Source organism: Pristiophorus japonicus, unplaced genomic scaffold, assembly GCF_044704955.1.
Source record: "Pristiophorus japonicus isolate sPriJap1 unplaced genomic scaffold, sPriJap1.hap1 HAP1_SCAFFOLD_265, whole genome shotgun sequence".
Lineage (NCBI taxonomy): Eukaryota > Metazoa > Chordata > Chondrichthyes > Pristiophoridae > Pristiophorus > Pristiophorus japonicus.
The window spans coordinates 32,675-47,105 of NW_027252395.1; positions in this window are offsets into that span (position 1 = coordinate 32,675).

Below are 14,431 nucleotides of genomic sequence, written 5' to 3' on the forward strand. Positions count from 1 at the left end.
ACAGGGAGTGTACTGAACCGGGACATAATACAGGGGGTGGTCCGTGATATAAACCCCAGGGAATGGACTGAACCGGGACATAATACAGGGGATGGTCCGTGATATAAACCCCAGGGAATGTACTGAACCAGGACATAATACAGGGGGTGGTCGGGGATATAAACTACAGGGAGTGTACTGAACCGGGACATAATACAGGGGGTGGTCCGGGATATAAACCCCAGGGAATATACTGAACCGGGACATAATACAGGGGATGGTCCGGGATATAAACTACAGGGAGTGTACTGAACCGGGACATAATACAGGGGGTGGTCCGGAATATAAACCCCAGGGAATGGACTGAACCAGGACATAATACAGGGGGTGGTCCGGGATATAAACCCCAGGGAATGTACTGAACCGGGACATAATACAGGGGGTGGTCCGGGTTATAAACTACAGGGAGTGTACTGAACCAGGACATAATACAGGGGGTGGTCCGGAATATAAACCCCAGGGAGTGTACTGAACCGGGACATAATACAGAGAATAGTCGGGGATATAAACCACAGGGAGTGTACTCACCGAGTCACAATTCAAGTGATTGACCAGGATACATACCAGTGAAAATGCGGAATTCGTACTGGTCAGACATTGACTATGAGGAAAAACACCAAATTAAGCACTCAGCCTTGGAGCAGAGGGTTTACAGAGACAGAATGAAACTGTCATGTAGATCCGACAGAGTGAAAACCGGTGGCCAGTGAGATCAGACAGTGTGTAATCCGGGGGCCCAGTGAGATCAGACAGTGTGTAACCCGGGGGTGGGCCTAGTGAGATCAGACAGTGCGTAACCCGGGGTGGGCCCAGTGAGATCAGACAGTGTGTAACCCGGGGGTGGGCCCAGTGAGATCAGACAGTGTGTAACCCGGGGGTGGGCCCAGTGATATCAGACAGTGTGTAAACCCGGGGTGGGCCCAGTGAGATCAGACAGCGTGTAACCCGGAGGTGGGCCCAGTGAGATCAGACAGTGTGTAACCCGGGGGCCCAGTGAGATCAGACAGTGTGTAACCCGGGGGCCCAGTGAGATCAGACAGTGTGTAACCCGGAGGTGGGCCCAGTGAGATCAGACAGTGTGTAACCCGGGGGTGGGCCCAGTGAGATCAGACAGCATGTAATCCGGGGGGTGGGCCCAGTGAGATCAGACAGTTTGTAACCCGGGGGTGGGCCCAGTGAGATCAGACAGTGTGTAACCCGGTGGTGGGTCCAGTGAGATCAGGCAGTGTGTAACCCGGGGGTGGGCTCAGTGAGATGAGACAGTGTGTAATCCGGGGGTGGGCCCAGTGAGATCAGACAGTGTGTAACCCGGGGGCCCAGTGAGATCAGACAGTGTGTAACCCGGGGGTGGGCCCAGTGAGATCAGACAGTGTGCAACCCGGGGTTAGGACCAGTGAGATCAGAGAGTGTGTAACCCGGGGGCCCAGTGAGATCAGACAGTGTGTAACCCGGTGGTGGGCCCAGTGAGATCAGACAGTGTGTAACCCGGGGGTGGGCCCAGTTAGATCAGACAGAGTGTAACCCGGGGGTGGGCCCAGTGAGATCAGGCAGTGTGTAACCCGGGGGTGGGACCAGTGAGATCAGACAGTGTGTAACCCGGTTGCCCAGTGAGATCAGACAGTGTGTAACCCGACAATGGGCTTAGTGATATCAGAGAGCGTGTAACCCCGCGGTGGGCCCAGTGAGATCAGACAGCGTGTAAGCCGGGGGTGGGCCCAGTGAGATCAGACAGTGTGTAACCCGGGGGCCCAGTGAGATCAGACGGTGTGTAAACCGGGGGCCCAGTGAGATCAGACAGTGTGTAACCCGGGGGTGGGCCCAGTGAGATCAGACCGTGAAAAACCCGGGGGCCCAGTGAGATCAGGCAGTGTGTAACCCGGGGCTGGGCCCAGTGAGATCAGACAGTGTGTAACCCGGCGGTGGGCCCAGTGAGACCACTCAGTGTGTAACCCGGGGGGTGGGGCCAGTGAGATCAGACAGTGTGCAACCCGGATGTGGGCCCAGTGAGATCAGACAGTGTCTAACCCGGGGGTGGTCCCAGTGAGATCAGACAGTGTGTACCCCGGGGGTGGGCCCAGTGAGATCAGACAGTGTGTAACCCGGGGGCCCAGTGAGATCAGACAGTGTGTATCCCGGGCGTGGCCCAGTGAGATCAGACAGTGTGTAATCCGGGGGTGGGCCCAGTGAGATCAGACAGAGTGTAACCCGGGGGTGGGCCCAGTGAGCTCAGACAGTGTGTAACCCGGGGGTGGGCCCAGTGAGATCAGACAGTGTGTAACCCGGTGGTGGGTCCAGTGAGATCAGGCAGTGTGTAACCCGGGGGTGGGCTCAGTGAGATGAGACAGTGTGTAATCCGGGGGTGGGCCCAGTGAGATCAGACAGTGTATTACCCGGGGGTGGGCCCAGTGAGATCAGACAGTGTGTAACCCGGGGGTGGGCCCAGTGAGATCAGACAGTGTGTAACCCGGGGGCCCAGTGAGATCAGACAGTGTGTAACCCGGGGGTGGGCCCAGTGAGATCAGACAGTGTGCAACCCGGGGTTAGGCCAAGTGAGATCAGAGAGTGTGTAACCCGGGGGCCCAGTGAGATCAGACAGTGTGTAACCCGGTGGTGGGCCCAGTGAGATCAGACAGTGTGTAACCCGGGGGTGGGCCCAGTTAGATCAGACAGAGTGTAACCCGGGGGTGGGCCCAGTGAGATCAGGCAGTGTGTAACCCGGATGTGGGACCAGTGAGATCAGACAGTGTGTAACCCGGTTGCCCAGTGAGATCAGACAGTGTGTAACCCGACAATGGGCTTAGTGATATCAGAGAGTGTGTAACCCCGGGGTGGGCCCAGTGAGATCAGACAGCGTGTAAGCCGGGTGTGGGCCCAGTGAGATCAGACAGTGTGTAACCCGGGGGCCCAGTGAGATCAGACGGTGTGTAACCCGGGGGCCCAGTGAGATCAGACAGTGTGTAACCCGGGGGTGGGCCCAGTGAGATCAGACCGTGAAAAACCCGGGGGCCCAGTGAGATCAGGCAGTGTGTAACCCGGGGCTGGGCCCAGTGAGATCAGACAGTGTGTAACCCGGCGGTGGGCCCAGTGAGACCACTCAGTGTGTAACCCGGGGGGTGGGGCCAGTGAGATCAGACAGTGTGCAACCCGGATGTGGGCCCAGTGAGATCAGACAGTGTCTAACCCGGGGGTGGTCCCAGTGAGATCAGACAGTGTGTACCCCGGGGTTGGGCCCAGTGAGATCAGACAGTGTGTAACCCGGGGGCCCAGTGAGATCAGACAGTGTGTATCCCGGGCGTGGCCCAGTGAGATCAGACAGTGTGTAATCCGGGGGTGGGCCCAGTGAGATCAGACAGAGTGTAACCCGGGGGTGGGCCCAGTGAGCTCAGACAGTTTGTAACCCGTGGGTGGGCCCAGTGAGATCAGACAGTGTGCAACCCGGGGGTGGGCCCAGTGAGATCAGAGAGTGTGTAACCCGGGGGCCCACTGAGATCAGACAGTGTGTAACCCGGGGGTGGGCCCAGTGAGATAAGACAGTTTGTAACCCGGGGGTGCCCAATGAGATCAGACAGTTTGTAACCCGGGGTCCCAGTGAGATCAGACAGTGTGTAACCCGGGGGTCGGCCCAGTGAGATCAGACAGTGTGTAACCCGGGGGTGGTCCCAGTGAGATCAGACTGTGTGTAACCCGGGGGTGGGCCCAGTGAGATCAGACAGTATGTAATCCGGGGGGTGGGCCCAGTGAGATCAGACAGTGTGTAACCCGGGGGTGGCCCCAGTGAGATCAGACAGTGTGTACCCCGGTGGTGGGTCCAGTGAGATCAGGCAGTGTGTAACCCGGGGGTGGGCTCAGTGAGATGAGACAGTGTGTAATCCGGGGGTGGGCCCAGTGAGATCAGACAGTGTGTTACCCGGGGGTGGGCCCAGTGAGATCAGACAGTGTGTAACCCGGGGGTGGGCCCAGTGAGATCAGACAGTGTGTAACCCGGGGGCCCAGTGAGATCAGACAGTGTGTAACCCGGGGTTGGGCCCAGTGAGATCAGACAGTGTGCAACCCGGGGTTGGGCCCAGTGAGATCAGAGAGTGTGTAACCCGGGGGCCCAGTGAGATCAGACAGCATGTAACCCGGGGGTGGGCCCAGTGAGATCAGGCAGTGTGTAACCCGGGGGTGGGCCCAGTTAGATCAGACAGAGTGTAACCCGGGGGTGGGCCCAGTGAGATCAGGCAGTGTGTAACCCGGGGGTGGGACCAGTGAGATCAGACAGTGTGTAACCCAGTTGCCCAGTGAGATCAGACAGTGTGTAACCCGACAATGGGCCCAGTGATATCAGAGAGTGTGTAACCCCGGGGTGGGCCCAGTGAGATCAGACAGCGTGTAAGCCGGGGGTGGGCCCAGTGAGATCAGACAGTGTGTAACCCGGGGGCCCAGTGAGATCAGACGGTGTGTAACCCGGGGGCCCAGTGAGATCAGGCAGTGTGTAACCCGGGGCTGGGCCCAGTGAGATCAGACAGTGTGTAACCCGGGGGTGGGCCCAGTGAGACCACTCAGTGTGTAACCCGGGAGTGGGGCCAGTGAGATCAGACAGTGTGCAACCCGGGGGTGGGCCCAGTGAGATCAGACAGTGTGTAACCCGGGGGTGGGCCCAGTGAGATCAGACAGTGTGTACCCCGGGGGTGGGCCCAGTGAGATCAGACAGTGTGTAACCCGGGGGCCCAGTGAGATCAGACAGTGTGTATCCCGGGGGTGGCCCAGTGAGATCAGACAATGTGTAACCCGAGGATGGGCCCAGTGAGATCAGACAGTGTGTAACCCGGGGGGTGGGGGCCAGTGAGTTCAGACAGTGTGTAACCCGGGGGTTGGTCCAGTGAGATCAGACAGTGTGTAACCCGGGGGTGGGCCCAGTGAGATCAGACAGTGTGTAAACCGGTGTTGGGTCCAGTGAGATCAGACAGTGTGTAAACAGGGTGTGGGCCCAGTGAGATCAGACAGTGTGTAACCTGAGGTTGTGCCCAGTGAGATCAGAAAGTGTGTAACCCGGGGGTGGGCCCAGTGAGATCTGGCAGTGTGTAACCCGGGGGTGGGCCCAGTGAGATCAGACAGTGTGTAATCCGGGGGTGGGCTAAGTGAGATCAGACAGTGTGTAACCCGAGGGTGTGCCCAGTGAGATCAGACAGTGTGTAACCCGGGGGTGGGCCCAGTGAGATCAGACCGTGGAAAACCCGTGGGCCCAGTGAGATCAGGCAGTGTTTAACCCGGGGCTGGGCCCAGTGAGATCAGACAGTGTGTAACCCGGGCGTGGGCCCAGTGAGACCACTCATTGTGTAACCCGGGGGGTGGGGGCAGTGAGATCAGACAGTGTGCAACCCGGATGTAGGCCCAGTGAGATCAGACAGTGTCTAACCCGGGGGTGGTCCCAGTGAGATCAGACAGTGTGTACCCCGGGGGTGGGCCCAGTGAGATCAGACAGTGTGCAACCCGGGGGCCCAGTGAGATCAGACAGTGTGTATCCCGGGCGTGGCCCAGTGAGATCAGACAGTGTGTAATCCGGGGGTGGGCCCAGTGAGATCAGACAGAGTGTAACCCGGGGGTGGGCCCAGTGAGCTCAGACAGTTTGTAACCCGTGGGTGGGCCCAGTGAGATCAGACAGTGTGCAACCCGGGGATGGGCCCAGTGAGATCAGAGAGTGTGTAACCCGGGGGCCCACTGAGATCAGACAGTGTGTAACCCGGGGGTGGGCCCAGTGAGATAAGACAGTGTGTAACCCGGGGGTGCCCAATGAGATCAGACAGTTTGTAACCCGGGGGCCCAGTGAGATCAGACAGTGTGTAACCCGGGGGTCAGCCTAGTGAGATCAGACAGTGTGTAACCCGGGGGTGGGCCCAGTGAGATCAGACTGTGTGTAACCCGGGGGTGGGCCCAGTGAGATCAGACAGTATGTAATCCGGGGGGTGGGCCCAGTGAGATCAGACAGTGTGTAACCCGGGGGTGGCCCAGTGAGATCAGACAGTGTGTAACCCGGTGGTGGGTCCAGTGAGATCAGGCAGTGTGTAACCCGGGGGTGGGCTCAGTGAGATGAGACAGTGTCTAATCCGGGGGTGGGCCCAGTGAGATCAGACAGTGTATTACCCGGGGGGTGGGCCCAGTGAGATCAGACAGTGTGTAACCTGGGGGTGGGCCCAGTGAGATCAGACAGTGTGTAACCCGGGGGCCCAGTGAGATCAGACAGTGTGTAACCCGGTGGTGGGCCCAGTGAGATCAGACAGTGTGTAACCCGGGGGTGGGCCCAGTGAGATCTGACAGTGTGTAACCCGGGGGTGGGCCCAGTGAGATCAGACTGTGTGTAACCCGGGGGTGGGCCCAGTGAGATCAGACAGTATGTAATCCGGGGGGTTGGTTCAGTGAGATCAGACAGTGTGTAACCCGGGGGTGGGCCCAGTGAGATCAGACAGTGTGTAACCCGGGGGTGGGCCCAGTGAGATCAGACAGTGTGTAACCCGGGGGTGCAGTGAGATCAGACAGTGTGTAACCTGGTGGTGGGCCCAGTGAGATCAGACAGTGTGTAACCCAGGGGTGGGCCCAGTGAGATCAAACAGTTTGTAACCCGGGGGTGGGCCTAGTGAGATCAGACAGTGTGTAACCCGGGGGTGGGCCCAGTGAGATCAAACAGTGTGTAACCCAGGGGTGGGCCCAGTGAGATCAGACAGTTTGTAACCCGGGGGTGGGCCAATGAGATCAGACAGTGTGTAACCCGGAGGTGGGCGCAGAGAGATCATACAGTGCGTAACCCGGGGCTGGGCCCAGTGAGATCAGACAGTGTGTGACCCGGGGTGGGCACAGTGAGATCGGACAGTGTGTAAACCGTGGCCCAGTGAGTTCAGACAGTGTGTAACCTGGGGTGGGCCCAGTGAGATGAGACAGTGTGTAACCCGGGGGTGGGCCTAGTGAGATCAGACAGTGTGTAACCCGGGGGTGGGACCAGTGAGATCAGACAGTGTGTAACCCGGGTGTGGCACAGTGTGATCGGACAGTGTGTAACCCGGGGGTGGGCCCAGTGAGATCAGATAGTGTGTAACCCGGGGGTGGGCCCAGTGAGATCAGACAGTGTGTAACCCGGGGGGTGGACCCAGTGAGATCAGACAGTGTGTAACCCAGGGGTGGGCTCAGTGAGATCAGAAAGTGTGTAACCCGGGTGTGGGCCCAGTGAGATCAGTCAGTGTGTAACCCCGGGGTGGGCACAGTGAGATCAGACAGTGTGTAACCCGAGGATGGGCCCAGTGAGATCAGACAGTGTGTAACCCGGGGGGTGGGGCCAGTGAGATCAGACAGTGTGTAACCCGGGGGTTGGTCCAGTGAGATCAGACAGTGTGTAACCCGTGGGTGGGCCCAGTGAGATCAGACAGTGTGTAACCCGGGGGTGGGCCCAGTGAGATCAGACACTGTGTAACCAGTGGGTGGGCCCAGTGAGACGAGACAGTGTGTAACCCGGGAGTGGGGCCAGTGAGATCAGACAGTGTGTAACCCGGGGGTGGGCCCAGTGAGATCAGACAGTGTGTAACCCGGGGGTGGTCCCAGTGAGATCAGACAGTGTGTACCCCGGGGGTGGGCCGAGTGAACTCAGACAGTTTGTAACCCGGGGGTGGGCCCAGTGAGATCAGACAGTGTGTAACCTGGGGGTGGGCCCAGTGAGATCAGACAGTGTGTAACTCGGGGGTGGGCATAGTGAGATCGGACAGTGTGTAACCCGGGGTTGGCCCAGTGAGATGAGACAATGTGTAAGCCGGGGGTGGGCCCAGTGAGATCAGACAGTGTGTAACCGGGGGGTGGACCCAGTGAGATCAGACAGTGTGTAACCCGGGGGTGGGCCCAGTGAGATCAGACAGTGTGTAACCCGGGGGTGGGCCCAGTGAGATCATACAGTGTGTAACCCGGGGGTGGGCCCAGTGAGATCAGACAATGTGTAACCCGAGGATGGGCCCAGTGAGATCAGACAGTGTGTAACCCGGGGGGTGGGGCCAGTGAGATCAGACAGTGTGTAACCCGACAATGGGCTTAGTGATATCAGAGAGTGTGTAACCCCGGGGTGGGCCCAGTGAGATCAGACAGCGTGTAAGCCGGGTGTGGGCCCAGTGAGATCAGACAGTGTGTAACCCGGGGGCCCAGTGAGATCAGACGGTGTGTAACCCGGGGGCCCAGTGAGATCAGACGGTGTGTAACCCGGGGGCCCAGTGAGATCAGACAGTGTGTAACCCGGGGGTGGGCCCAGTGAGATCAGACCGTGAAAAACCCGGGGGCCCAGTGAGATCAGGCAGTGTGTAACCCGGGGCTGGGCCCAGTGAGATCAGACAGTGTGTAACCCGGCGGTGGGCCCAGTGAGACCACTCAGTGTGTAACCCGGGGGGTGGGGCCAGTGAGATCAGACAGTGTGCAACCCGGATGTGGGCCCAGTGAGATCAGACAGTGTCTAACCCGGGGGTGGTCCCAGTGAGATCAGACAGTGTGTACCTCGGGGGTGGGCCCAGTGAGATCAGACAGTGTGTAACCCGGGGGCCCAGTGAGATCAGACAGTGTGTATCCCGGGCGTGGCCCAGTGAGATCAGACAGTGTGTAATCCGGGGGTGGGCCCAGTGAGATCAGACAGTTTGTAACCCGTGGGTGGGCCCAGTGAGATCAGACAGTGTGCAACCCGGGGGTGGGCCCAGTGAGATCAGAGAGTGTGTAACCCGGGGGCCCACTGAGATCAGACAGTGTGTAACCCGGGGGTGGGCCCAGTGAGATAAGACAGTGTGTAACCCGGGGGTGCCCAATGAGATCAGACAGTTTGTAACCCGGGGTCCCAGTGAGATCAGACAGTGTGTAACCCGGGGGTCGGCCCAGTGAGATCAGACAGTGTGTAACCCGGGGGTGGTCCCAGTGAGATCAGACTGTGTGTAACCCGGGGGTGGGCCCAGTGAGATCAGACAGTATGTAATCCGGGGGGTGGGCCCAGTGAGATCAGACAGTGTGTAACCCGGGGGTGGGCCCAGTGAGATCAGACAGTGTGTAACCCGGTGGTGGGTCCAGTGAGATCAGGCAGTGTGTAACCCGGGGGTGGGCTCAGTGAGATGAGACAGTGTGTAATCCGGGGGTGGGCCCAGTGAGATCAGACAGTGTGTTACCCGGGGGTGGGCCCAGTGAGATCAGACAGTGTGTAACCCGGGGGTGGGCCCAGTGAGATCAGACAGTGTGTAACCCGGGGGCCCAGTGAGATCAGACAGTGTGTAACCCGGGGTTGGGCCCAGTGAGATCAGACAGTGTGCAACCCGGGGTTGGGCCCAGTGAGATCAGAGAGTGTGTAACCCGGGGGCCCAGTGAGATCAGACAGTATGTAACCCGGTGGTGGGCCCAGTGAGATCAGACAGTGTGTAACCCGGGGGTGGGCCCAGTTAGATCAGACAGAGTGTAACCCGGGGGTGGGCCCAGTGAGATCAGGCAGTGTGTAACCCGGGGGTGGGACCAGTGAGATCAGACAGTGTGTAACCCAGTTGCCCAGTGAGATCAGACAGTGTGTAACCCGACAATGGGCCCAGTGATATCAGAGAGTGTGTAACCCCGGGGTGGGCCCAGTGAGATCAGACAGCGTGTAAGCCGGGGGTGGGCCCAGTGAGATCAGACAGTGTGTAACCCGGGGGCCCAGTGAGATCAGACGGTGTGTAACCCGGGGGCCCAGTGAGATCAGGCAGTGTGTAACCCGGGGCTGGGCCCAGTGACATCAGACAGTGTGTAACCCGGGGGTGGGCCCAGTGAGACCACTCAGTGTGTAACCCGGGAGTGGGGCCAGTGAGATCAGACAGTGTGCAACCCGGGGGTGGGCCCAGTGAGATCAGACAGTGTGTAACCCGGGGGTGGGCCCAGTGAGATCAGACAGTGTGTACCCCGGGGGTGGGCCCAGTGAGATCAGACAGTGTGTAACCCGGGGGCCCAGTGAGATCAGACAGTGTGTATCCCGGGTGTGGCCCAGTGAGATCAGACAATGTGTAACCCGAGGATGGGCCCAGTGAGATCAGACAGTGTGTAACCCGGGGGGTGGGGGCCAGTGAGTTCAGACAGTGTGTAACCCGGGGGTTGGTCCAGTGAGATCAGACAGTGTGTAACCCGGGGGTGGGCCCAGTGAGATCAGACAGTGTGTAAACCGGTGTTGGGTCCAGTGAGATCAGACAGTGTGTAAACAGGGTGTGGGCCCAGTGAGATCAGACAGTGTGTAACCTGAGGTTGTGCCCAGTGAGATCAGAAAGTGTGTAACCCGGGGGTGGGCCCAGTGAGATCTGGCAGTGTGTAACCCGGGGGTGGGCCCAGTGAGATCAGACAGTGTGTAATCCGGGGGTGGGCTAAGTGAGATCAGACAGTGTGTAACCCGAGGGTGTGCCCAGTGAGATCAGACAGTGTGTAACCCGGGGGTGGGCCCAGTGAGATCAGACCGTGAAAAACCCGGGGGCCCAGTGAGATCAGGCAGTGTTTAACCCGGGGCTGGGCCCAGTGAGATCAGACAGTGTGTAACCCGGGCGTGGGCCCAGTGAGACCACTCATTGTGTAACCCGGGGGGTGGGGCCAGTGAGATCAGACAGTGTGCAACCCGGATGTAGGCCCAGTGAGATCAGACAATGTCTAACCCGGGGGTGGTCCCAGTGAGATCAGACAGTGTGTACCCCGGGGGTGGGCCCAGTGAGATCAGACAGAGTGTAACCCGGGGGTGGGCCCAGTGAGCTCAGACAGTTTGTAACCCGTGGGTGGGCCCAGTGAGATCAGACAGTGTGCAACCCGGGGGTGGGCCCAGTGAGATCAGAGAGTGTGTAACCCGGGGGCCCACTGAGATCAGACAGTGTGTAACCCGGGGGTGGGCCCAGTGAGATAAGACAGTGTGTAACCCGGGGGTGCCCAATGAGATCAGACAGTTTGTAACCCGGGGGCCCAGTGAGATCAGACAGTGTGTAACCCGGGGGTCGGCCCAGTGAGATCAGACAGTGTGTAACCCGGGGGTGGGCCCAGTGAGATCAGACTGTGTGTAACCCGGGGGTGGGCCCAGTGAGATCAGACAGTATGTAATCCGGGGGGTGGGCCCAGTGAGTTCAGACAGTGTGTAACCCGGGGGTGGCCCAGTGAGATCAGACAGTGTGTAACCCGGTGGTGGGTCCAGTGAGATCAGGCAGTGTGTAACCCGGGGGTGGGCTCAGTGAGATGAGACAGTGTCTAATCCGGGGGTGGGCCCAGTGAGATCAGACAGTGTATTACCCGGGGGGTGGGCCCAGTGAGATCAGACAGTGTGTAACCTGGGGGTGGGCCCAGTGAGATCAGACAGTGTGTAACCCGGGGGCCCAGTGAGATCAGACAGTGTGTAACCCGGTGGTGGGCCCAGTGAGATCAGACAGTGTGTAACCCGGGGGTGGGCCCAGTGAGATCTGACAGTGTGTAACCCGGGGGTGGGTCCAGTGAGATCAGACTGTGTGTAACCCGGGGGTGGGCCCAGTGAGATCAGACAGTATGTAATCCGGGGGGTTGGCCCAGTGAGATCAGACAGTGTGTAACCCGGGGGTGGGCCCAGTGAGATCAGACAGTGTGTAACCCGGGGGTGGGCCCAGTGAGATCAGACAGTGTGTAACCCGGGGGTGCAGTGAGATCAGACAGTGTGTAACCTGGTGGTGGGCCCAGTGAGATCAGACAGTGTGTAACCCAGGGGTGGGCCCAGTGAGATCAAACAGTTTGTAACCCGGGGGTGGGCCTAGTGAGATCAGACAGTGTGTAACCCGGGGGTGGGCCCAGTGAGATCAAACAGTGTGTAACCCAGGGGTGGGCCCAGTGAGATCAGACAGTTTGTAACCCGGGGGTGGGCCAATGAGATCAGACAGTGTGTAACCCGGAGGTGGGCGCAGAGAGAACATACAGTGCGTAACCCGGGGCTGGGCCCAGTGAGATCAGACAGTGTGTGACCCGGGGTGGGCACAGTGAGATCGGACAGTGTGTAAACCGTGGCCCAGTGAGTTCAGACAGTGTGTAACCTGGGGGTGGGCCCAGTGAGATGAGACAGTGTGTAACCCGGGGGTGGGCCTAGTGAGATCAGACAGTGTGTAACCCGGGGGTGGGACCAGTGAGATCAGACAGTGTGTAACCCGGGTGTGGCACAGTGTGATCGGACAGTGTGTAACCCGGGGGTGGGCCCAGTGAGATCAGATAGTGTGTAACCCGGGGGTGGGCCCAGTGAGATCAGACAGTGTGTAACCCGGGGGGTGGACCCAGTGAGATCAGACAGTGTGTAACCCAGGGGTGGGCTCAGTGAGATCAGAAAGTGTGTAACCCGGGTGTGGGCCCAGTGAGATCAGTCAGTGTGTAACCCCGGGGTGGGCACAGTGAGATCAGACAGTGTGTAACCCGAGGATGGGCCCAGTGAGATCAGACAGTGTGTAACCCGGGGGGTGGGGCCAGTGAGATCAGACAGTGTGTAACCCGGGGGTTGGTCCAGTGAGATCAGACAGTGTGTAACCCGTGGGTGGGCCCAGTGAGATCAGACAGTGTGTAACCCGGGGGTGGGCCCAGTGAGATCAGACACTGTGTAACCAGTGGGTGGGCCCAGTGAGACGAGACAGTGTGTAACCCGGGAGTGGGGCCAGTGAGATCAGACAGTGTGTAACCCGGGGGTGGGCCCAGTGAGATCAGACAGTGTGTAACCCGGGGGTGGTCCCAGTGAGATCAGACAGTGTGTACCCCGGGGGTGGGCCGAGTGAGCTCAGACAGTTTGTAACCCGGGGGTGGGCCCAGTGAGATCAGACAGTGTGTAACCTGGGGGTGGGCCCAGTGAGATCAGACAGTGTGTAACTCGGGGGTGGGCATAGTGAGATCGGACAGTGTGTAACCCGGGGTTGGCCCAGTGAGATGAGACAATGTGTAAGCCGGGGGTGGGCCCAGTGAGATCAGACAGTGTGTAACCGGGGGGTGGACCCAGTGAGATCAGACAGTGTGTAACCCGGGGGTGGGCCCAGTGAGATCAGACAGTGTGTAACCCGGGGGTGGGCCCAGTGAGATCATACAGTGTGTAACCCGGGGGTGGGCCCAGTGAGATCAGACAATGTGTAACCCGAGGATGGGCCCAGTGAGATCAGACAGTGTGTAACCCGGGGGGTGGGGCCAGTGAGATCAGACAGTGTGTAACCCGGGGGTTGGTCCAGTGAGATCAGACAGTGTGTAACCCGGGGGTGGGCCCAGTGAGATCAGACAGTGTGTAAACCGGTGTTGGGCCCAGTGAGATCAGACAGTGTGTTAACCGGGGGTGGGCCCAGTGAGATCAGACAGTGTGTAACCTGAGGGTGTGCCCAGTGAGATCAGACAGTGTGTAACCCGGGGGTGGGCCCAGTGAGATCTGACAGTGTGTAACCCGGGGGTGGGCCCAGTGAGATCGGACAGTGTGTAACCCGGTGGTGGGCCCAGTGAGATCAGACAGTGTGTAACCCGGGGGTGGGCCCAGTGAGATCAGACAGTGTTTAACCCGGGGGTGGGCCCAGTGAGATCAGACAGTGTGTCACCCGGGGGTGGGCCCACTGAGATCAGACAGTGTGTAACCCGAGGGTGGGCCCAGTGAGATCATACAGTGTGTAACCCGGGGGTGGGCCCAGTGAGATCAGACCGTGGATAACCCGGGGGCCCAGTGAGATCAGGCAGTGTGTAACCCGGGGCTGGGCCCAGTGAGATCAGACAGTGTGTAACCCGGGGGTGGGCCCAGTGAGACCACTCAGTGTGTAACCCGGGAGTGGGGCCAGTGAGATCAGACAGTGTGCAACCCGGGGGTGGGCCCAGTGAGATCAGACAGTGTGTAACCCGGGGGTGGTCTCAATGAGATCAGACAGTGTGTACCCCGGGGGTGGTCCCAGTGAGATCAGACAGTGTGTAACCCGGGGGCCCAGTGAGATCAGACAGTGTGTATCCAGGGGGTGGCCCAGTGAGATCAGACAATGTGTAACCCGAGGATGGGCCCAGTGAGATCAGACAGTGTGTAACCCGGGGGGTGGGGCCAGTGAGATCAGACAGTGTGTAACCCGGGGGTTGGTCCAGTGAGATCAGACAGTGTGTAACCCGGGGGTGGGCCCAGTGAGATCAGACAGTGTGTAAACCGGTGTTGAGTCCAGTGAGATCAGACAGTGTGTAAACCGGGGGTGGGCCCAGTGAGATCAGACAGTGTGTAACCTGAGGGTGTGCCCAGTGAGATCAGACAGTGTGTAACCCGGGGGTGGGCCCAGTGAGATCTGGCAGTGTGTAACCCGGGGGTGGGCCCAGTGAGATCAGACAGTGTGTAATCCGGTGGTGGGCCCAGTGAGATCAGACAGTGTGTAACCCGCGGGTGGGCCCAGAGAGATCAGACAGTGTGTAACGCGGG